The sequence below is a fragment of the Cyprinus carpio genome, unplaced genomic scaffold (genome assembly GCF_018340385.1).
Source record: "Cyprinus carpio isolate SPL01 unplaced genomic scaffold, ASM1834038v1 S000006694, whole genome shotgun sequence".
NCBI lineage: Eukaryota > Metazoa > Chordata > Actinopteri > Cypriniformes > Cyprinidae > Cyprinus > Cyprinus carpio.
In genome coordinates, this window is record NW_024879306.1 from 999,261 (window position 1) to 1,025,550 (window position 26,290).

The 26,290-nt window shown below is 37.7% G+C and overlaps 1 pseudogene; it reads left to right on the top strand.

Annotated features, from left to right (window-relative positions):
* The first annotated feature begins 11,378 nt into the window (after positions 1–11,378).
* LOC122144483 overlaps positions 11,379–26,290 on the top strand; it is a 60,935-nt pseudogene continuing 46,023 nt past the window's right edge.

The following is a 26,290-nucleotide window of genomic DNA, read 5'->3' on the forward strand; positions in this document are numbered from 1 at the left end:
CTACAAGTATCATTTATTATAAAGATAGCACACCATACACTTTTTTGTGTTTGCTCAGTTTTGAATGATATGGATGTTTTTCAAGTTGAACAGGATTAATATTGTCACACTTTCTGGTCGTGCAGCATAAGTAAAAACATTTTCATAGTTAGTGTGATGAACACCTGTGGTTTCTCTCTGGTACACTGTGAAAATACTTTTTTTTTTGGTAACCTAAAAATGTGCTTCATGTGGGAAAATCTAAATTAACTGGTTTTATTTTTGAGTTCATTTTAACCTTATAAAGCTTGCTTTTTAAAAAGTTATTTAAAAAATTATCAATATGATCAAAACTTTGCTGAAACAATTTGTTCTACTGTACCTTCTGTCATCTGATGGATAGTTTTATGCATATAAAAGTCCTTTTAGCATTTCATATCTTCAATAAACTCTTCATATGTCCAGCTTTAAAGGGTTAAGTAATTTTAATCAGACTAAATCAACCTGATAAATTAGGTTACACTAACAAACATAGAGTTTATGGGTTAGATGATGCACATTTTACGTTTATGCATTTGGCAAATGCTTTTATCCAAAGCAATTGAATTGCATTCAGAATATACTGTACATTTTATCAGTTCATGCATTCATAGGAATCAAACCCATGACCTAGCCATTTCTCATGGAATGCTTTTCTGTTTGAGCTTCAGGAATGTAGAAATAAATCTTTGAGGTAACAATTGCAGGTTACCACTTTTTGTCATGAACTATGGGAAAATGACTTCATACTGTACATCCATTCACAGTCACCTTGAGAACAGTTTAAAATCATTGTAAAAATGGACTAGAGTAAAAGTGTGACATTAAAGAAATGGACTGCCATCATTTGTTTGCACTTATTTTGATATTTTGTTATCTAATGCAATGACATGTCCAAATGTCCAGATCCTTTTGGGGCCATAACATACTAACATGAACTTCAGTTTCGTATCAGATGCTGTTTTTCAATCATAACAGCAGTGCATCCAGATCAGGTCCAATTCTGTGTGCAGTCAGAATGTTTTGTGCAGAAGCAAACTGCTATCTTCCAACAAAATGAGTTCAGAATCTGTGAGAATGATAATCTCATCAGGGCTGTCGAGGTAATCTGCAGTGTGTGTGTGTGTGTGTGTGTGTGTGTGTGTGTGTGTGTGTGTGTGTGAGCGAGACAGAGTGTTCTGTCGATATGGTGGGTTTTGCCTTTCTCTCTCACTCTCTCTGTATCTGAATGCCTGCAGCTCTGACCGCTGATGTTCATACAGCCATGCTGTCTGTGTTTGTGCTTGTTTGTATGTGCATTTCTTGATGCAGAATGGGTGGTTCCTCAATTACCGGCTGCACTGCATCTGTTACATTTTATGTACAGTATGCAGAAATAAGGCTGTGCTTTACAGTGACTTTACCACTTTTTTTACAATTTAGAAGGTATGCAAAGGATCTATTTCTACATTTTACGAAGAGATAAAAAAAAAAATTGCTTTCATTGGTGTAACCTACAGTAAGAAATTCAGACTTATTCAGCCATTTTATGTATGTTTGTATGCATTAAAAAAAAAAAAAAAAAAAAAGTTAATTTTGATGTTACCCACATGAAGCACATTTAGGTCACCTTACAAAAAGCAAAAATTCATAATGTAGGAATAATGCAAAGATTTTTTATTAAACATTGGCAAATTGGAATAACAAAAGTCACTAATATTCAATACATTTTTACATCAAGAAATCAGAACAGAGAATTGTTCATTAACCTGGAATTGTTTATGGTTGCCAAGCAATGTTGTAGCAACTTGGATCTGCTTTTTTTCCTTTGCTCTGCTCATGAGTGTGGTCAAATTTGCTAACTAGTTTTTTAGTTTTTAAAAAGACAGCAGAAAACAGGTTTGGCATCTAATGTATCCGTTGCTTTTCTCATTTTTACTTAAAAGGTATCGTTGTCAGCTCAATCATCGCAGTGGTCACATCTGGCAAATAAGCCGAATGGTATGCATCTGTAGTGTAACTTTCGTTCGAACACTTTTTGATAGTCAGGTGAAAACATCAAACCATCAGATGAGTGAGTGAGATGCTAGTCACCAGTAACCGCTTCTGAATCCACAGAGAGGTGGGAATGTGTGTCAACACATGCTAGTCATTTTCTGTTGTCTGGAATAGAAGGAATAATCATGACGCAGCTATGGAGAACAAGACAGACAGGCTGAGAGAGAGAAGGCTTGTGCTTGTGTGTGTGTGTGTGTGTGTGTGTGTGTTAGGGTCTCCTGCTGAGGTGGAGTGTGGGTAAAATTCCACTCCCTCGTTCCAGCAACGTTCAGCCTGAGACTATTCCCTTGAGACTGGACTGTGCTTGCCCCTAGAGAGGACAATATATATATATCACACACAGAGAGAGAGAGAGAGAGAGAGAGAGAGAAATCTCAGCACATACTCAAAAACAATATGATCGCATAGTTTTAAATACATATTTGTCCATGTGGATGAACAGTTGTCATATGTGCATGTCTGTGGGTGTTGCATGGTTTACATGCTTGTTTTGTGTGTGTGTGTGTGTGTGGTGTGTGTGTGTGTGTGTGTGTGTGTGTGTGTGTGTGTGTGTGGTGTGTGGTGTGTGTGTGTGTGTGTGTGTGTGTGTGTGTGTGTGTAAATTCATTCAGACTGTGAGGTTCAGGCAGGCTTCCTCTCTTATTACTGACCTGCAGGGGGATGGGAAGCAAGCTTCAGGAGAGGAGAGGAAGTAGAGATGGGGGAGGAAATCGGTGTGTGTGTGTGTGTGTGTGTGTGTGTGTGTGTGTGTGTGTGTGTGTGTGGTGCTGGTTTTATAGATGTGTGTACTGTATTTGACATTCTTTCTCCCTCCCTCTTCCATTTTCTCCATCAATAAAACTGGGTGTTTCCCAGTACGAAATGATCAAATCAAATCACAGGACACTGGGAAAAAGTCATTTATCATGTTCGGGTAAAGATCACCATGAGACTGTTGTGTTAGTTGATATGTAAGTGTTCATGAAGGGCCTCAACCCATGACTGAAATTGTAAACAGATGTTCGATGCTTGGTGAAGATCTATGTAGACTTCAAGACTGGGCAGAGGGTGAGAGCGAGCGAGTGAGTGAAAATGTCGAGAGGGAAAAACTGTGTCCTGAAGAGAGAAACATAGAAGGCTTCAATACTCAATCAATCAATGCAATGCCAGTCGCTGGCGTATTTCAGTCAGTGTATGTAGTGTATTAGATGGAGAGAAACAACAGCAGGAAGATTTTCAGAGTTTATTTGATACCAAAAATGAGCAGCAATTATCAATATAATTACAAAAAAAAAAAAAAAAAAAACAGTTTAGAAAACCATTTTCACTCAAAATTTGCTATTAAATTTGCAAACAGCAAAAAGAAAAACAGCAAGTAAAATTTTGAAGCAGAAAAACTGAAAAAAGATTCTTTTTTTTTTTTTTGCAAAATATGTAATATAAAAACTTTGAAAAATATTCTTAATGTTTCATTTATAGATAATATAGATTTAAATAGATTATAGATAATAAATCTATAATAATAATAAATGATATTAATTATACAATGTGCATCAAATCAGCATATTAGATTTGAATGGATCGTGGACACTGAAGACTGGAGCAATGGCTGATGTTAAAAATTCAGAAATAGCATCAGAGAAATAAATTACATTTCAAAATATATTAACAGAAAACTTATTTCACAATACTAATGTTTCTACTGTATCAAATGTATCAAATAAATATCAGAATAAAATACAGATTTCTTTCAAACAGACATCTGACAACATTTGGTATATATTATAGATTTTGGCTATATACCTCAATAGGGCTATAAAAACCAATCAGTTTAGTTTACTCTTGTTGTTTAGTAAGAATAATTACCTTGATTCTTCGAGTACAGCCTTCCTTAATTTACTTTAATGTCTGCTACTCAGGCACAAAATATAAAGTATGTACAAATACCACAAATAAATTATGCTACGCAGCTCGCATCTAAACTAAGTCAAGGTAATTGTTTCCCATAAATCACTCGGAGGAAGTCAACAGTTAGGTTTTGCATGCTCAAGTGACACAAGTCAGGCAAGCCAAGCATGTTAAACTGTGAAATTAGTAACTTTTTTTCTGTTTTTTATTACAGTTGGAAATTTAAAAGGTTTCCAGACCTCAAGGTTTTGCATTAGACTGTCACCATCAAGGAAAATAAATATGTGTGAGACTGAGATACTGCCGTGTGGTGACCACCACGGGGCCACCGCATTTAAGTAAATATCGGTTTTTAAATATGTCATACGCCATTAAATGACAAGTCTGATATCCAAGTCAAACAAATGGAGACACATAAATTACCACATGGAAAATGTCAGCTGTATTGCAAGTATGCAAAGGGGGATTTTCATACCCTTATGGTGAAAGCACCAATGAAATTGTCTATGTGCATGAAAACAGTTCGAATGTACATGACACAACAATGTCAGTCTTTAATTATCCTAATTTTGAGACTACATATGTGTCAGTAGTCCTTCACAAAATGTGTTTGTGTTCATTAATGCTGGATAAATGTCCCTCATGTGATACACATTTGTTGGCTTTATGAAGTTCCAGATTGAATGAAACTCAAAATATGATATTTATGTTTATCGTGTGATTCATATTTATTTTCTTTTTTATGAGAAAAAAACTAAATATTGTTTTATTCTCAGCAGTAATGGCTGGTTTCCTCTGCAAATGTCTCAACAAGTCAACTATTTGGATCTAAATACACGTAGGGAAACAAAATCGAAATGTGTCTTTCAATTAGAATTAGTTTTAACTTAAATAATGAACATAAAATATGGGGGCTTCAAAGTTTTAACAAGACCTTTTTTTTACCTACATCTCTGTCTTCGGCTCTATCTCTCTCTCTCTCTCCCCCCCCCTTTATCCAACAAAAAAAAAAAAAATCACTCTTGGGCAATGTGCAACATAAGGCTGCAAGCTATTACGATGCTAATGAGATTCTCCAGCAAAACTAGCAGTTCCTCCTCGAGCACAGGGGTACATTTCATCCATATTCAGAAAACATTAGAGTGACTGTGTGTGTGTGTGTGTGTGTGTGTGTGTGTGTGTGTGTGTGTGTGTGTGTGTATGCATGTCCTGGAGTGTCAAAATCACCATGTTCCGTACCTTCTGTTCTTGCATTTACCCCTGTGTCCTGCAGTGAAGATTTGTGTAAAGTAATCATCACACAAGATCACAACCATTTTATTCCATGTATATCATTTCTCAGTAAGTTTTGTTTGTGTTGATGGAGATGCTTTTTTCATAACATTGGGATAAAGTATTTCACAGTGATCTTGCAGGCTTGATGATGCTGCTGTTTGTCAGATAAAACGGACTGTATACTGTTATGTGTTTTGGAGCATTTTTGGGAAAAAGGCCGAATGGATGTTTGATTGCTAATTATGTGGATTTTTTTTACATCTTTCAGCAATAGTTAAAACTGGTAAATCAATGGATCTCACGACCATGGTAGATGGTATAGATATAAACTTAGGTAGATAATTTCTCTAGCAAGAAGATTTCTGCATGGTAAAAGCTCTGTCTTATAGTATGTGTGTGTGTGTGTGTTTGGGTCCAAGACCTGCCGAGAAGGCGTGCATCCGCCACGCATCCATGGTATGTTTATTTTTACCATAGTAACAGTGGGGAGCCTGGCGCAAGGATTGTCTATATGTGTGACTGGACCCATGTTCGTGATTTCCCCCAGAAGTGCTCTCTTCCTCTTTCACCTTACCACATATATCTTCCCTCTTTCAGCCACCACTAACTCCCCGCTGGGTTCTGCGCAAAGTTATTTCTAAAAATTAAAAAAAAAAACAACTACTCAAATCCCAGCCACTCTCTTCTTACACCCCAAATTAAAAGTAATAAATGTCAACCAAAGAAAAGACATACTTTGTTTTTTTTTTTTTTTTTTTTTTAAGCGTGCATAGACTTTGCAAAAAAGTGCTTTAGGCAAACAAGCCATTCCTTCTGGAATGTTGAATGGAACGGTTTTGAGAGATATAAATAATGTAATTTTTTAATTAAGAGTTTTTTATTAATAGAATTTCACCCCAACATTTCATAATTACCTATCTCTGTGCCTGGAAGTGTTTGTAGTTCAACTTTCATTTGTCTCAGATGCATAAGCCTCAAATACTTCAGCGAAACACGTCCATATAGGAATAATAATAATAATAATAAAAATGTATTATGGTTAATAAGCCTAATGAAGAAAATGGATTTCAGAGATGCATTTGTGGCCTTGAAAAAGGCTTCTAAAGCTTCAATATGAAAAGATATGGATGGGCTTTACATTAGATTAACAAATTAGCATAAAATAAAAAGAAATAGACGTCATCCAAAATCATTTTCCCCAATTTGAAAAACTCCTGTAACCTTCTTTTCAGTTTTCAAGCAAGTTTCGTACAGCACTGTATCTATTTACATCAACTGATGCAGCCAAACTTGAGAAGCCTCAGGTGTTGGCCATTATTCTGATACGTGTCATATAGCACACTTTTGTGCATATAAAATTGCTAATATTCTTTAATTTTAAATTATACAGGTTATTTAAGAATTACCTATAATGTATCTAGTGATGTTGTGTCCTCATATAACAGAAGGGCACATCACATATACAGATGAAACCTATATAAGACAGAAAGTGCTGTACAATGTTGGATTAATAGTGTTGTTGTTAGTCATATGCTGTCCATTTGTCCAATCAGTTCAACCATGGCTCGTCAACATGCACCCAAGCATTCCATCTGTCCTCTATATCTGCAGACCATATAACCTTTCAGATGGAGTTATTTAGTTTAATTTCTCCTATTGTTTACTGTAGACTCTGTCTCGTATATCATTTTAGGTACACATTTTTGTTAGGATTTAGGGGATGAGCCTAAAAACACATGTACTGTTTAAATAGTAAAATATCTTCGTTATATGAATTATACAAGACCGGGGAGCACTGTGCGAATACGCCAAACTATAACGAACATAGTCTTGGTCTCATGGTGCCTTTCCTGTGTGCTATCACAAGTAAACTTTACAAGTCCCTCAACCTTTGCACAACGTCCAGCGCTGAACTGAACCTCATTTGTTGAGGCAGTCTGTCATAAAATGATTAGCACAAACATATAGGACTGGTTTTTTCTGTTTTCTTTTTTCCAGGACATTTCCTTTGAAAATGAAATATATACACACCGTGTCCTCAGGCGGTCTATGGAGACTCCTATGTTTGTTGGTGCATCCCAACACACTACATTTGTAATGCCTCTTTGGCGTAGACATGTGTATCTTCCAGCATCTACAGAAACAAAACAGTTATGGCAGACTGCCTGCTTTCTCACTCAGGGCTGTGGCTATATATTAATATGGCAGAGAGTGTCACAAATGGGTGGGATTTTCCCTAAGATGACATGTACGTAGGGAGAAATCGGGAACCGCTCGTTTGGAGAGACTGGTTTATGCCATTTATTGGGATTATTAAAAAAAATAGTGGGTGGATTTTTACCATTAGTAGGCCGGTTGTTTTTCACACACTGCGGGCCACAAAAACTGTGTTCAACACACCGTATAAAAGGTGATTTTTACATAATAGGTCACCTTTAAAATAAATATATTAAAAAGCTTATAACTGCCTAGAATTTAAGATACATAATTATGTTTACAAAAAAACTAATTATGGTATATTTTGCCCCCCACATTTTGAATTACGGTTGCATTTTTGCTCAGTCAGGCCCCATTACTTTTCTATCACTGGAGCTGGCAGCTCTGCACAGGTCTGTTAGAGAGGCGCCATGTGGGCACGGATAACCTTGGGATTGGTTTATCTATGCCAAAGGGATGGCATCCACTAACCAGTGGACCAATATCTGCTTGGAGACAGCCTTCCCCTTCTGCTGGCCTCTGTAGCAGACAAAGAGCAGCTCACCGAAAATGCTTGCAGGTCCCTGACCCTCTTGATGGAGGTAAGCGTTGTCAGGAGCACTGTCTTAACAGACAGGATCTTAAGCTCAACTGACTCCAGCGGCTCAAAGGGATCCCACTGAAGTCCGTGTCAGGAACAACAGAGAGATCCCAGGAGGGCACGAAGGGTAGCCTTGAGGGTTTAACCTTTCTTGACACCCCTCAGGAACTCTGTGATTCAGGTCGTTGCTTTCCACAGGAATTAGCCGTGCCCCACACTGCAATCATGATCCGCTGCAATGCCTATTACACTCCAATCTTTTTTGCTTTTCAGGAAAGAAAACACGACTCTGATCGGCATCTTCGGGGGTCTTTCTCGGTGAGAAGAAACCACAGTCAGTGAACAGACTCAACTTAAAGGTATAGCTTGTCTGGTAGCCGGGACTATAGCACTGGCTTGAGTCAAAGTGTCTACCACCTGCTGGTGTCAGATCACTTAAGTCTGCCGCTGTCCTGTCCAGGAGCATTAACAGTGGTGGGCCAGGTTCCAGAGCATCTGGACACAGGTGCCATATGGTGCCCTGCCCCTGAGAAAGAAGGTCCTTCCTCAGGGGGATCCACCAGGGAGGGGCTGTCATGAGAGCCATGTGTTCCCGAAAACCAGGTCGGCGTTGTGGGCCAAGTAAGGTACAACCAGCAATACCTGTTCCTCGTTCTCCTTGACCTTTGCACAGTTTCTGTGCGGGAAGGCTTACTGGGGGGAAAGCGCGATACTGTTGTGTAGTCCCTGGGGCCAACTGTGTGCCAGTGCATCCGTGCTGAGGGGGGCCTGGGTTAGGGAATAGGTATCGTATCTCGGCCAGGTTGAGCCAGAGATGGTGCTCTTGGAGGGACTTGCCTGCCAGAGGGGACGCCTCATGACTTTAGTTGCCCGGCGGGGCAAAGTCAGTCGCCGGAGTCACCAGCTCATGCTTCAACCTCAGGTCCCCAGTACTCAGCCCTTGTGCATCTGTTTGAGTGACTTGGCTATGCTGAACTTGCCAGCAATCACCATTGGCGTGCAGGGCAGAGGCGGTTTACCCCGGCCAGGCACTGTAAGCTTTGGTAGCAAGAGCTGACATCAGCTGTCACAGGTTTTGGACGGGAGGCTCGCAGATGAGTCCTTCCATACCGCTTGCTCCATGCCAAGAAAACAAATCATCCAGCCGTGAGTGATCAGGGCTGGTTCGGTGTTGTTCACCTTCAAATCCAATGCTACGGCTGCCCGGGCAAGCATGGCCATCAACTTTGGGACTTTTGAGATTCGGCGGAAGCCGCAATACCCAATGGGCGCCGTGGAATCTTCAATCCTCAGAGGACAATAGCCTATCCCCGATGCTGCTATAGACATCTGCTCCTCTGGGGGAGCCGCGAATGAAATTCGGGGGACCGCTATGTGATGGCCAGCGGAATCATCTGGAAGCTGTATGGGACAAGCGCGACTGCAGCGAGGAGTGGGAGGTCTGTGGGGACTGGCCCGGTGGATTTGCTCCCACTGTAATCCTCAAATCTCCCAGAACACTTACAAACCATGGCCCTGTGCTGTGCAGAGGAAACAAAATGGATAGTGACAGAGGGGTCTCTTCCTTTCCTCAGAAAGGAGAGACGCCATTGCAGCATCGCCATGATAATGCTCTCATAGTACGGGCATGAACCACCCATGAATGAGTCTTCAGTGTGCTCTATGCCCCGACACAGAAGACAGCAATCGTGGCCCATCATCAGGGGGGAAAGGAAATGACTGCAACCAAGAGGACATGTACAGAATGGCATCTTGAAAAAGATGCAGATCATCCGCAATTTGATAAATAAAACTTCTCTTTTATTGTTTGAAGCGCCCAATCACTAAACCAGGGAACACTGCTGAATGCGCCGGTCACACCTATAACTGAAGAGAGTGCACTCACGAGGTGTATGGCTTTGTGGATTGTAAACATTAGGGCTGTCCTCGACTAAGTTGGTTTTGGTCTTTGTTCTCGGTTAAAGAGATGAAATCAGTGACACTGACTCATCGCAGTACAGTATGCATGTTTTCATACGGATTACATAATCTGAGAATAATGTTTTCCATTTGAATTGGTTCATTTGAAAGTGGACATTTCATTCTCTATAAATATATTTTTTATGCCTGTAAGCTAAAGATATACAGTGTTTCGCACTCTAGTTCACAGACTAAGACGGCAGAAAGCGCATCTGTTTGCTTTCATTATTTCACAAAATCGCAGCTTGTTTTTATTGTGAGAGCACACAAATAAATGTAGAGTCTTTACAGATTCGAAAGAAGTATTACTCTTATCTGTATGAACAAAAATTACTTATTTTAAGAGCAAATGACCTGCACCAGCGCCTCCATCATGTCCTGCAGTGAGCTACTGTTCAGCTTCACACTCCGCACAGAGACAATAACGCACATCTCTCTAGATTAACGTTACATTGAGCGGACATGTAAAGTTGCTAATACTTTGATATTTCAGATGATTAAGCCATATTTGAGGTCAATGACTGATAGGCAAGCGTTGGAAGGAATGTCCTGCCCGATGTATTACTATAGACTAACCATTAACGATCTGTTAGTCACAGACTGCGTGACTGCCTGTGGAGGTTTTTTTTTTCCTGCGACTAAGAGGATTATAAGATTTTGGGACTAATAAAATTTTGGTCAACCAAGCCTCTTCTGGTCGACTAACGATTAGACGACTATTAGGGATACAAACCACTTGGCTCTGAAGCAAAAATCTGAATGATTGCCGCTTTATATATCTGTGTGTACGGGGGAGTGGCTTAATGCAAATTCCCCTCACCAATTCTCTTTGGCCTTTATCTTAAACTCAGAGGTTATTAAACACTGAATTTGGCCTTACAGTATCTCATTGTGGTTTTATTGTATTCACTTTTATTTACCAATTTACATTTACAAATTGGTAGACACATTTATCCAAAGCAACTAACATTGCATTTAATGTATTTTGGGCAGTTCTTGCTCATCCTGGGAAGGGAACCCATAACTTGTCTGACCCAACACTGCTAAAAGAAAACAACAGTTTAGTTACTGACGAATAGTCCTTATGACTCCCCATGTGGACAACTAGCCCCAGTTGTGTGCAACACTACCACGCTAATTTGAAAGTTACCGAACACAAACATTAGCAAAAAAGGCCAGTCGTTTTTGGTGGGATGGTAAGACTTGCTTGGCTCACCCTCAACAATGTTCCAGTGCAGCCTGAGGCTATCCAATGAGAGCCCATCCCTCCTCCCCCTGCTCTCCTCTCCCGCCTCCTCCGCGAGCTCTCATCTCTCCGCGCCGCGTGCAGCCACACTGACTGCTGCTGTCTCGCGGCGTTTGGAGATCTTGCACGCGCGTTGGTATGGATGCTGAAGCTTTTGGCGCTGCTGTAAACGCGACACGGAATCAACATGTCCAACCCTCCGCACGACCCGTTCTACTCGTCCCCTTTCGGACCCGTTCTACCGGAGACATTCACCGTACATGGTGCAGCCTGAGTACAGAATCTATGAGATGAACAAACGACTCCAATCCCGGACAGAGGTGAGTTTAGCATCGCTCCACATGCGACAGTGACAGCTGTAGTTTGGGGAAAAGTTATATTAGCCATGTGCGTTTGCAAAATTATTCTCATTCTTTTCTAATTGGACAAAATTGAGAGCTTGAACTAAGTGATGAAACTATGTTTTAGTTTTGTACACTGACTTTGTGAGCACTGTAAGTTACATGGATGCATAAGTGTATTGTGATAATGATGAGTGCATCATATTGCCATATGGAATTATTTCCAACTACGGGAAAACAGAAGATATATATATATATAAAGCCCTTTTTATTTACCTCATTTAGGCACTGTACTGTATACGGAACTTTGATCACTACTTAAAATCCACGTGGAGATAGTAAGTTTAATGAACAGCTCACGAGCCCAGAGCAATGATGCTTCTCTCCCAGAGCAACACAACTGTTTTAAATAAATATTTCGAATTAAATTCAACAGTTAAAACTTTACAAGTGTGGCTACTAATAACCTGACTGATGATTTAAAGTATAAAGGAAAATAGTAAAATGTGTTGAAAGATGCCAAAAGCACTTTATGGAAAAGCAGAAGCGTTTGATTTACTACAGTATGTAAGAGAACACAAAAAGTCCTACAAACTTTCCTGCAAAAGTGATGTCAGCATTGGACTGAAAGCATTACTTGATTCTGTATTTTAGATGCATTCAGACCTTCAACATCTGCCTGTTGTCATCAGCACCAAACAGATGATCTTAATAATTATGAATAATATAAAAAAAAAAAATTCAATTAATTGTTTCAAGATAACTATATATTTCTCATTCTCAAATTTTCAATTAATAACGCAAAATATTTTAATCTTCATTGTCATGTATTTTGTTTGTGGCATTTAACATCAAGGGAATTTTTCAATCTGATGGGAGAGATCAGATGAAATAGTTTTATACAGATGCCCACAAAATCTCAGTAACGGTGAAAACAAACAAGCGTAATAAGATATCAGCATCACCACACAAAAAAACTAAACATGACAACAAAAACAGCATAAATAAATCCAGCAAAGAATAAAACAATAATCCTATAACAGTAAACACATCACAATCATTTATTTATTCTGCAGTGCATGTTGGGAACTCACATATACACTTAGCAAATCAGCAGCACTGTTCTATATTAAGTTTATTCAGACAACTCTGTAGTTGGGGGGAATATTGTTGGTCTAACATGTGCTTTTATGTAGATCAGAGTCATTTTACCATTTCCTTGTATCTGTGACTCAGAAAACCCATATGCTTGGGTGAAATGTAATTGCTTGCCTTTTTTAAACAGTGAAATCAGTTTAATGACAACAAAGCATAGACTTTATGCACTTGAAACACTTCCAGCATCTTTTTTCGCCATTTATTGTACTTTTAAAATAATACAGTACAGCAGCTATAAATAATAGCTGTAAATATTTGTGCTGTGATACACAGACGTGTCTGTAATTTCTAATACAATGGGAAATATTTTTTTCTTCAAAGATTGCTGGTTACAATGCAAGTCTGCCCACAAATTCCCCTTGGGTCTCCCTCTTGCAAACCTCTAACTCCTCAAACCATCTCTGAATTCCACTCACCTGTCAAAAAAAAAAAGATAAATAATTACAGTATTTATTGCTATCACAATCAGTCATACACATTTGTGATGTTATACCTGTATACAAAACATAATTTGAAAATTATCTTAATTGTCCCATTAAAAATCAGCATTAAATAAGCTAATGAAGTGTACTGTAGCCTAATGCTGTTGCAGTTCTGGCACTTGAGCCTCTGCTCATGTGTTTGATGGAGGTGTTGTAACTTAAAGGAGACCTGGGCTGTATTGCAGAGATGCAATGGAACAACATCATGAATAATGCATAAGCAGCGGCCCAAACCCTGAAGACTTCCATTCTGAAACGCCACTTACCAAACAGCCTATATTAAACATGTGCCAATATGATCATTTTAATCTTCCCAACCTCACTTTGGCATAAGGGGCATTTTGCTAAGATTAAATCTTTACATGTGTGATTGATCTTGATAAGATATTTCATTTTGAGGGTAACAATAAGTTTAGTTGATGAATGTGTTTTGCTTCTGGAAACTGTTGCAATCTGGGACTCAAAAAGGGTAAAAAGAGAAAAAGTAGACAGAGAAATATAAGTAAGAAAAATATATATTTAAAATACTGTTAAAGTATAATTTATTTTAATTTAATGCAGATTCAGATTTGTTTTTTATTACTCATCAAGGTTTCCAAAATGAATAAACACATTGTTATTGGAATCAATAACTGACTCTTTGTGTCACACTTTGTATCACAGCAGTCAGTTCAGCAACGTTTATCGTTTCTGCCAACATATACTGCGCATCACTCAACAGTTGCACCATTCTAGAAAAGTCTGGAACAAACATTCTGACACCTTGTTTGCTGTTTTAAAAGTGCAACATTTGGTACCTCTAACCTTTCCCTGTTTTTTTTTGAGAATTTTGTATAGATTGATAGGCTGAAATGAACAAACCAAACATATCTGCTCTGTGCACACATATCCATCTAGCAGATGGTAGAAATGTTTATAAAAGGTCTGATATCTTGCATCCTTTTTGTAAATTGTAGCATGTATGGGTCTAGCGCCTTGCCACGGCGGCATGATACCGCAAACTCTATTGCTAATATCTTTGCAAACAGTGAGTGCAATATTTATTAACCAAGCCAGCTGATGTGGCATTTGAAGCCAGTGGTAATTTAGCACAGATTTTACAAGGGAGAGTTCCCCCCCACAGCCATCCATCATGTAGACATCCAGACTTTTCTTAGTTTTAAGAGCTGCAGGCAAACACTGAAACAACAGGGGGGAGCGAAGCGCCAATTTAGCCACTGTCAAACAAAGGTGTTTAATAACCACTTGGCTCTATATTTCTCTACATCAGTCATTTAATGACTGTACATTAAAGCTAGCTAATCGATGTATCAGTGCTTAAAAACATGGGGATTACGCTCCATGGTGCACACATCACATGACTGGAGTGAAAGTAGAAATTGGACAAAAGCAGGAAGGAGTTAGGAGTAAAGCTAGACAAGAGGGCTCAAGAGTCCCGACTCTTGACTTGCTTAGAGTTCTCAGTACAGAAGCTGGTGATTGATGTATTTTATTGTCCAGAGGCTAAAACAGGATGTTCAGCCTATTTGCTGGCAGCAAACTAACTTCAGAGCAGAGCAGTTAGAGTCTTGCGTTTTAAAGAGCCCTGAAAGTGTAAATAATGTGATTTTTATGGTTGCAAACATTACTGTTTGTTGCTATCTGATAGATCTAATCTTTAAAGTCAAAAGTGAAGCTTTTTTTTTTTTGGATGTTAGGTATGAATATGTTAGCCTTAAGGTTATCTATAAAGTTTGTGTGCTCCAAAACACTGACAAACTTTGCATTTAGAAGATGTATGCATTCAAAATGTAGTCTCTCTCTACCATCAATACAGAGCATCGATTTTGATGTCATCATTCTGTACTTCAGTTCTCTTCAGATTTTCTGCCCAATCAAATGCTTTCAAGAATCTGAAGCATCCCGCCCCCTTAAGCTGCTGAATCGTCAGCTGAAGATCAATCGCTTATTCACACATTTTGTATGTTCTATATGGCAAAAAGACTCATAGCACAGTATGTAAGGGATAGGGACCGCGATTTGTATAGTTTTAAAACATGCTTTCCATTGGGGTGAATAAAGTCTGGTTTTGCTTCAGTGTCAAGCGAAGCTCCACAGAATGGATCATATGCATCCATTGGCGTGGACCACAAATCATATACACCGACCCATCTGAATTTTATGCAGAATGCTGTATTTTTTAAAGCAATGGAGGAGATCAAATAACAGAAATTGTTAGATTTTAGGCATTATAAACAGCACTGATTGGTAGAAGAGATAACATTGGTGCCACGCACCTATAAATTACACTATTTTAAAATGATTGCACTATTTTTTGACAGGCTGCTTTTGTAAAAAGCTATTTTTAAAAAAGGGAATGAGCCACTGGATATGTCCTGTAAATTATGACTTTTGAATAACTCTGCGCATTTCAAGGCACTTCATTTGATTTTAATAAAGGGGGCATGTTTGGGAAACCTGCTTGCAAGCATTCATTTTACACCCTTCAAGTTGTGTTTGTTGGTAGTGGCAGTGTGGTTTGCATTATGTGAAATATTTCACCAGTTAAATTGTTAGCATTAGTTACAGATACTGATTTGCCTATGGAAATTTCCTACTTAAAACTAACAGCTTCTCTTGTTCAAGAACTTCTGTGCATTTTCTTTCATGTAAAGCAAAATTTTTTAGATGTTTTTCCAAAAAACAGTTGGTACGTTTAAGCAGTTTCTAAAAATGCTTAAAGGGATACTCCACCCCAAAATGAAAATTTTGTCATTAATCACTTACCCAGTTCATCTTTGGAACACAATTTAAGATCATTTTGGATGAAAACCTGGAGGCTTGAGACTGTCCCATAGAATGCCAATGAAATAACAGTATCAAGGTCTAGGAAAGTATGAAAAAGCATCGTCAGAAAGCGAAGAGAAAACAAAAATAATAACTTCATTCAAATAATTCCTTTGTCAACGGTCTCCTCTGTGTCTCTTCATATCACCGTATGCTGTGTATGCTCTTCTGTATCATCCACACCACAAGGATGGGCTTGTTTTCTTTCAAATCAAAGCTAAATACATGTAGAAACAGCGCATGCCTTGTGGCGCGGATGATGCAGAAGAGCATACGCCGATTTTCATACCTTTTATGGACCTTGATACTATTAACTTGGCAGTCTATGGGACAGTCTCAAGCCTCCAGGTTTTCATCTAAAATATCTTAAATTGTGTCCGAAGATGAATGAACCTTTTATGTGTTTGGAACGACATGGGGGTAAGTGATTTAATGACAAAATTTTCATTTTGGGGTGGAGATCCCTTTAAAATCATGTATTCTGGCATGACATGAAAACTCAAATCAGTAGTCTAATAAAAGCTGTAAGATCACATGACCAGCTGAAAAGGTACAGAAGCTGTCACTGGGGCAGGACCCTTTCAAAAGGCACTGATATGCTCCCTTTAGATACATAGGTACTGCCTCAGTGACAGTTATTGTACCTTTTTTCTGAGAGTGTATGAAAGACTGTATATACTGTATACCAAGATGATTTACTCATATTTACTATGAATAGGTGAAAGCGCAAAGCAAAATATAATGGAATAAGTCACACCTATAAGAGCCAATCGCCAATTGGTTAATTCATTGCGTCCCTGCAGCTGCCATTAGAAGCTTTAGAAGTTCACGTCAGATTTTGTTGCTAATTTGAAATAATTGTGATTTTTGCAAGCATTTTTAAGTAGTTTAGGACACTTGCATGCCCAAAATGTTTGCTGCCCAGATGGCATTGCAAATATGGCAGCAGAGTGAATTGGCTTTCCTTGAAATGGACTTTGGTACTAGTTACTTTATCTTTATCATTACCCTGCTGTTTTTGGACATTGAACTTGCAGAATAAATTAACCATGACTGACTGTGAAAACAACAATTATACAATAGCATGCTTTTGCATGATTCTGCATCCATTATGTTAGGTCCAAGCTGAAAAAAAAAACCAAAAAAAAAAAAGGTCCCAACCAAAAAAAAAAAAAAGACTGAGTGCACCTTTAATAGAAGCTATATTGAGTTTTGTACTCTTTCAAATGTGCATTTGGCCATGTTTTCCTTGAGGCCTGCATGGTGAAAGAGCATCAAACATATTTGCTGCCATTTAACATGTTTGCTGGATAACCTGCTGCATAAGCATATGCAAATAAGCATGCTGGTTAACATTCAGAGGAGGAGTTCATCAAACTCAGCTGGTATAAGCTCATTAGCATATCGCTTCTTAATATTCACAGGGTTGGAAAGAGTGAAGATAAAGATAAAAGGAGAGGTCACTAAGAAGGCAACAAATGAAAGGCTAACTTTATTAATCTGTCTAATGGTTTTGGAATGGAATGATTTATGCAAAGAAGCAGTGCAAGTTCACAGCTGCATTTTGTTTTGATCTGAGGGCGGGGATCGATAATGGCATTTCACTGTGGAGAAACTCAGTCTCAAATTCCTCAAGGTAAAAACAATTATCGCAGCTCCTCCACAGTCCCGTAAGGGCTTAAAATGGCACCAAATGGCAAATCAGTCTAACCATGTCCATCATCATTTATTATTACATGCTGCCTAATTGATTTTTGTAGGAAGCAGGTGATGGACAACAGATTGTGTTTTAGAGCACACATGAAAAGTCTAGCATAAATTGATGTGCCCAAATTGAGGAAGAGTTTTGTTAAGCTGTATAGGACTGAGAAATATCTAATGATTTCACTATCAATAATGTATCATTTATTTATTTTTTTCATTTTTAATGGCAGCAGTGGACTTAAAAGTCTTTAAACTTTATTTTGCGCTCTCTATGGGATGAAGGTAACATACAAACCTCTTATCAATTGGCTGCATTATGCAAAAACAGTTTATGGGGTCCCGGCTGATATGTGACATATTACATTGAAAACAAAACAAAAGTAAAAAAAATGGATTCTCTGGAACAATAAGGTGCCGTTCAAACTGGCAGGATACTAGGACAACTAGTCCCCCCTTTTCCTGCGGCTTTCCCAAAGTTCCTTCCAGGCTACACTGTAGTTGCGCTGATAACAGATAAAGAGGGATCGCCCATTTTTACCAACTTCCTGTTTTCAGACTTTTTTCTGTACAGATTATATTTTTTATTTCCTTTTGTCCAGCCCTGAGCGATGATGTTTTGAGATCCTCGGGGATGGTTATCATTGATAAAATATAAAGTTCTCAGCTGTTTTCTGCATGGGTGGTTTCTCAGTGCACTTACAATCAAAATTTGGATGGGTTGTGACCCTACATAAATGTTTTTTTCTAAACTAGCTCAAAAAGCTTGAATGTTATGTTTTACTAACCACAAATATGGCATTTAGAATTGTATAACACTATCATTCAAAGGTTTGAGGTCGAAAGGTTGAAGTCTCACCAACTCACCTGGTGGCAGCATTTATTTGATTCAAAAATTCAATAAAAACAGTAATATTGTGAAATATTATTATAATTGAAAATAACTGCGGTTACTGTTTACATATATTTTAAAATATAATTTATTCTTGTGATGGCAAAGCTGAAATTTTCATCAGTTGTCACATGATCCTTCAGAAATTATTCTTATATATGCTGATTTGTTGCTCAAAGAAAAACTTTTTGTTGTTGTTGTTGTTGAAAACAGCTGTGAACAGCTGTGAAACCGTGACTCTCTGATGAATAGAAAAGTTAAAAAGAACAGCATTTATTTGAAATAGAAATCTTGTATAAAAAAATTGTCACTTTTTGATCAATTTTAATGGCATCTTTGCTGGATAAAAGTATTAATTTCTTTAAAAAAATACTGAGGGCCGACCCCAAAATTTTGGATGGTATACTGTGCAATGTTGGCTTCAGTTGTCCAGCGCTGTGTGTCATACAGTGAGGACTTTCTGAAGGGCATTAGTTTACTTCCCCTTGCCTTATTTAAGTAGCATAATTTAAATCATGTGCACCTAACCTTATAACAGTCCCAAATATTGTCGACATTCAGTTGTTCTTAAAAAAAACAGCAACAACACGGCAGGCAGGCGAGAATAGCTTTCGTTCTTGAAAATATTATACTGTAGATGTTGTTTATACTGTCGTTGTTTACTAAAATGAGGTATCATGAATCGATGCATGAAATTGTTTACATGCTTACTGCCATTTTTACCGTGGTTTTGGCTTGTTTACCCGTTGAAATTAGTATTCCCTGAGATCTGTCAGCGGCTGTCACACTGATATTTAGGTAGAAGAAGTTCAACAGCAGTTGTACAAAGCCCTGGCGCGTGATTGCCCACACACAGGCTCTGTTCAGCTCATCAAAGACCTTGTGTACATTTCATGAGTTCCTGAAAGGTGAGTCTAAATGGAGTCTGCTGGCTGAGGACTTTTTTAAATGTCAATTCACAGATGTGGATATATAAGGACAATTTACACCAATTCCCATGTGGCAGTAATGATTAGGTTGCCTTCAGTGCAGTATCATTCAAAACAGAGATGTTAATACTTTTCATAGTATTATTAAGGCTGGATCACACTGCCTCTAAATAAAATCAGTATTCCGACCATTCTAAAACTTACTGTTGGAATTAAGTGGTTAGGAAACATGACAAAGAAACAGGAAAAAACAATCCAATAACTGCTAGAAGTTGGAGTTTGTTGGGCTCCAAACTAGCATGTAAAATGATGACATTTTAAACAAAAACTTATTAATGAGGAAAGATATCATGATAAAATGGTTATTCATGAAATGAAATACAAATAATTTTATAATAACATCAAAATATTACTAATAAAATTAAAAAAAAAAAAAAACAAAACTATAAATGTGATCTACAATGCTAAAAATACTACACAGGATTACAGGAAAATTACTGTAGTTTATGTATTTTTCGGTTAATTATGGATGATTATTTTTTAAGGGTAGAGTAGGACAAAACTGTGTTGATTCAGTAATATTATTAATATTTATCTTTATATTGTTTATTTTAGTTAACTGTGTCCACATAGTCCACAGTTAACTTTCTGTACATCACTAGTGGCAGGTAATCTGTCAAATCTGACACAGACGCCACAATAATACACCAGCATGTACTAACTTAGGCAAAAGCCCTAATGGTGCAACCTCAACAAAACTTTGCAAGATTCAGTGGCATAAATCTTGTAAATTTTAAACAAATTTAGCAACATTTTTGTCCAAAACCGACTTACATTGTGTGTTTTTTTTTTTTTTTTTTTTTTTTTACAAATGAAATAAATTTGTGCACCATTATAACTGAATTGTAATTGAGAACATTTTCAAAATCAAAATTTAAAACAAAAATATAAAACTAGTGGAACTGGTCGAAAAAAATATAAAACCTCCATATTAGTGTTTGTGTGTGTGTTCTGGTATATTGTGCTTTATGAGGACACAAATGTGTGTATGACATGGGTACTACAGCATAAACTTGCTGTGTCCCCATAAACCAAAAGGCTTAAAAAACCATACTAAATGGTGTTTTATGAAATCAAAAAAAATCCCAGTTTTTTTTTCTGTGAGGGGTAGGTTACCAACATATACTGTACCACCATGTGTGGGTGTGGTGTGAGAGAGAGAGAGAGAGAGAGATGAGAGAGAGAGAAAATAGTATCTCTAAATATCGTTGGTTTGTGTACAGTATGTGTTGTAAAAAGCAGCCACTATTGTTATTTACCAAGGATATGGGACATTGTTTGTCTCTCTAAGCTCTTGGATCTACCATAAATCCGAGCTGCTTGGCTCTGCAGAGGCGATGTCTGGGTCGAGAGCCACCATTGGCACATTGATGAATCCCTTTAAATGTTCTAATCAATAACAGCTTTATCTTCAGGCAACCCATGCAGACGCCCTTGTTAGTTCACCTGAGTCCTGAAGAACTGATCGGTGCGCTGTACATCAAAGCTCACTAATCAGCTATAGCATGCTAGGACAGCTACAATCAGGGCACTGAAGGCAGGAACCTCTCATTTTACATGTCAGCTACAGATTACTGATCTATATCCGACTCTCCCTGGGCTGCAGTGTTATATGTCATCTTTAGACATCAAACATGATCTATGTCTCTGAAATGCAGCAGCTTTGGTTTATTCCATCAGTCAGTCAAGAGCAAAAAATAAAAATAAAAATGAATACAAGAATAGAGCAACAGGGGTGCACAGATATATCACTATAAATGCAAATCACATCGCTAGGTAAGTATGATACAGTATAAGAAATTATCCTATTTAACTATAAAAAAAATGCAGTCCTTTCCAACTTTGACACATACCTGTACACAGGTTACTGATACTGTTTGCTAGGTCCGCTGAGGCATTAAATAGGGTTAATTAGTGCAAAAAAATGGGTGATCAGATTTCCTATTGATTGTGATAGTGAGATTTGCCTTCCAGATAAATGAAATCCTATAACTCTGAGTCCTGCTGCAGATACTGATAATGCTGTTAGGCGGCCATTTATTGCCCTTCCTTCCGTAATTAGGCTTATATCAAAGTAATTAAAACAATGACAGTGTAAAGTAATTCCATTACATGCTACCCAATATTTTGTCTGTGTTATCTCAACCTACCTGTATATGCTCAATATCTTGTTTTCTGAACATAAGGAGAGGGCCCTTTCACCATTTTTGAACATGTGGGTCATTGTATTCATTACGTTCTGAAGTGATTTCACAGGAATGTCACTGTTGATTGTGATTTGCAAGACAAGGCTAAAAAAGGGGCTAACAAGATAATAAATCATTGTAAAAACTATACTTGTAAAAACTGGTATTGAAATTTCGTATTGTGACAGTAATCTTACTGACCCTAAACTTTGAACAGTAGTATATTAGCCAGTATAGTGCATTTTTAGACATGTCTTTTTAGAATAGACCATAATAAAACAAAAGAATGTTATTCAATTTTAGATTCAAAATCACAGTTATTAATCAGAGGACCTAAACTGAGGTCAGAGATCATAGGTGCTGCGGAGGTCATTGATGGTGGACTGTACAGTAAGGATGGATGTCCATCTGCGGGCCATTGAGCCATTATCAGGAAGATGTTAGAGTGGGAGAAGATCAATGAGACACACTCAAGCAGAGAGCAGTCAACAACACCTGCTGATACAAACAATGTTTGATAAGCTCAGCTCAAGAGTGGCCATCAATGAGCTGCAAAGAAGATATTGACCTGTAAAGGAGCTCAGAGAGTTGTGGGATTTCAATCACGTTTCACTACATTGAGGCTTGTATATTGTGATGCGATATGACCTGAAAAGGAGGAGAGTTAATTACCAAATTCAGTCAGATACAGAACAACAACGTCTGTTTTTCAGACCTGAAAAGAGGAAAAGAGTCAGTCCATTAGTTGGGCTGGGTTGACAAATAATTACTAGATTTTAATCAGTCTTCATTTTGATAAAACCAATATGAATACTTAAATTTGAAAGATCCCCCCCCCCCCCCCCCGATTTTCTGTGCTGTTCAGAAGTGTGAACTAAACTTCACTAACATTATGTCTAGAGCACCTCCTATCCAATAATTGCAATAAGCGTTGTGTTTATATACACACTGTGTGTGTGTGTGTGTGTATATATATAATATAATATATATATATATATATATTATCTATATATATCTCAGCTATATATATATATATATTAATATATATATATATGAAACATAGTCTCAGCTTTCAAAGTCTGTCATCACCTATCACAGGAAATTAATCAATGAATATCATTTGGCACTCTTTAATATGGCATTAGAGATTGCTGTAGCGTGCCTCAGTTAAATAAGCAGCACGGAGCTCATTTCAACCAATCATCTCTTCCTCTTTTCTACTAGTTATTAGCACAAAATAAGCATAAATGAATGTCAAATGTATGTTAAAAGATACAGTACAACTTGTTGAAAATGTATCATCTCTCATTGTAAATCACCTATTCGGTCAATCTTTCAGCTGTGAAAAAACAAAAAAAAAAGGGTCAATAAAACAGCTCGTAAACAATGACACGTAATATTACATTTAACTCAGGCTAGCCATTCAGTGTCCATAGAAAAAAAATAACTCTAGAGAGGTGCATTTTGATTCATTTATGCAGTAGATAACATATTCATGATATTCTTACTTACCTGTAAGTGATGTTTCATTATTTTGTTTGAATAATTTTTTTCATAAACAAGGTAGGTTATTTGTAGATTTGTATTGCAACCACCAATCCAAGTAGAAACTTGATATCACTTCTTAAAAAGTTAATATAAAACCAACTTATGTGCATCTTAATATGTGTGTATTACAAGTCAGTTTTTACTGTTGATGTGCTATGATTATTTGTATCTTACCAATAAACAGTCAATTGAACTTTTACTGGCGTTTGTAAGTGCCGGCAACCTGTTATATCATAGTAATCGAGAAATGTATACTGCCGTGTGCAAACTGCCAAAAGACCGTAACTTCGATTTTTTGTCGCAAATTAGTTATTGATATTTTGGGACATTCAGACATCCTTTATCCTCTTGAGTCAATTTCGCGTTGGTTTTTCCGAGGAAAATATGGGGTCGTCTCAACCGTTAAAGTTCGATAAGGCCCGGAGACCACCATGACCAGAACACCATATAACACCAGTTACCGCTCTTTCACACTTTGTTTGGAACGCTCAGATTGAGTACCGGCGTTTCTGACGTTGTTTAGCGTGCTCAATATGAAGTTACGGTGCCAGTTGGAGTTAGGGTTGTCGCCTTTGTTTTGCTGTCCTATCATTAAAGTCAAACGACAAACGAATATTAGATAGATCGCACATCTACCAAACAGCTCCATATAACAAAGCACTGTAAAGGACACTTGACAGCAATACCGTAATCGCGAACAACCTTTTTTTTCTTTTTTGTAATGCAGGATTATTCACCAGGCTGTCCCTTCTAGTCGGAACGCGGTGTGGGGACTCGCAAGCCGTAGCTAGCATGATCAATCATTTAAAAAATCAGTAGCTACTAACAGTTCGCAATTAAATTCATTAGCCTACCTTTTCTTGTAACCCATAAACTCAATCCATGGTGGTGAATGTCACTGAGATGTGTTAATCCACAAGCATCTGAGCATTATTCCCACTAGGTGGCGTTCACATCACTCCACACGTCGCTCATTTTAGGTTAGGCTATTTTCATACAAATCAATATAAAAGCCATGCTGTCTTAGCATTTTTTATGTTACTGAGCGACTAGAGCAAATTACATTGGTATTCCACTCATGTTTCACTTTTAGTACCGCGTGCTTTAGGTCAAAAATACAAAGCAAAAGAAAACAACATTAATACAGTCACATTACTATATGCAATAGCCTATATGAGACAGCACATGATCACTAGGTTTTATACAGGTGTCACCTCTAGCAATTTTTTAAATGGTGATCAGCAACCAAGTATTGATAATGTGGAAGTTACTGCCTTTTGCCTTGGTGTGACTTCTCACGTTTTGCAGTCAATGCAAAGGCAGAGAACATCAACTTCAAAATAGGGGTTAAAATCAAGTTTGAGCTCACAATTTTTAATGTAGATCATTTTTATTACTAAAACATCTTATTGTTAAATTCCCAGTGTCCTACCTATAATATAAATCGTTTTTCTCACTTTCACACTCTAGCAAGTTAAGGTCTTTTGCCTTTGTAGGGCATTGTAGTAGTCTACAGCAGTTTTTCTTAATATACAGTTATATAAACTTGATCTAAATATATACACAATATTACTTAAGATAATACAAATTAATATTGAATGGGTTGATCCATCAAGAGCTTGGTGAATTGGAATGTAAATTGAATCTTGAAATCTGTGTCCATACCGAGCCCTAGTGAGTACTAAGATTACGAAAGTTTGTTTAAAAAAAAAACCTCAGTATTTTGCCAACACACAAGAGACCAAGATGGGGAAAAAAGATAAAAACAAAGAAAGCGGATTATATGATGAAATCATGCATCCTGCTGAGTGTGACTACAAGGTTTAATCATATACACAAACACACATTCACTCATTCACAACACACAAGCAGAAAAGCAAGAGAAAGAGTGTTAGCCAGAAATATGTGTCATGGGTTAATAGTGTCTGTGTCTAATAACCAGCTGTGTTGGACAACATCAGCCTCCTGCCTTATTGAATGGAAAAAACGATCACCGTTGTCAAAAACAGATCATCTCACTTACAGTGACCTAAAATGGCAGGCTGTAATAGGGCACTGACTCACTCCCATAACACGGAGCAGCACGAGACCACTTCCTCCACACTGGGAAAACAGCACTTCCTGTCTCGAATATGGGATGCGGGACTAAAGGTCTCCAGGGTCGGCCACTATACAATGTGATGCTGCCTGAAGTTGACAGCCCTAATTTGTAAAACATCTGAGAGGGCTTGAGAGGGCCTGTCACCAGGCAACATCGGCTAGATGGTAACACTGGCCTATACGACGTCTGTTAGAAATCAGTGGCGTGAGCTCTCGTCCATCACAGGATGCAGCAGAGTCTAAGGTCTTGTACATACGCCTGAGTATGTTCTCAGCTAGCATGCCATCTGATTGGGAGTAGCCTTAATTTAATTCAAGTCGATTAGCGAATTTTTCCCATTAGTAGTGGATTTGGAGGATCTAGGTGCCCTGGATGTACATTATTTATAATGAATTTTGTTGTTATTGTCGACTTTTAATAACAGTGCACCGGTTGCTCTCTGCATAAAACTTTAATATTTAATTAAGGAAAACTTGCATTTATAAGCACTGAGCTCATGTACTTTATATGCTAGATCATAGAATGGTCTCAAAATTAGCTTTTAGGAGAAAAGAACAAGACATTAGTGAAAGTAGGTTATAAACTGATGTTCTCTGGGTTTAGGGTTAGGATTTTTTGTGTGTTTATTAATTATAAATGGTAATTCATTAAAGCACATATAGGTACAATGTCAGGGGATGATTACATTAATATTAACTTGACCTTTTGAAAACAACCCCAAGAAATCACATGCCTTAATATTTTTTGTAGAAACTGTGATTTTCTTCAGGAATCTTATCATTTTCAAACAGCATTTAACAGTTTTATTGTTTTGTAACATTGTAAATGTCTTTACTGTCACTTTTAA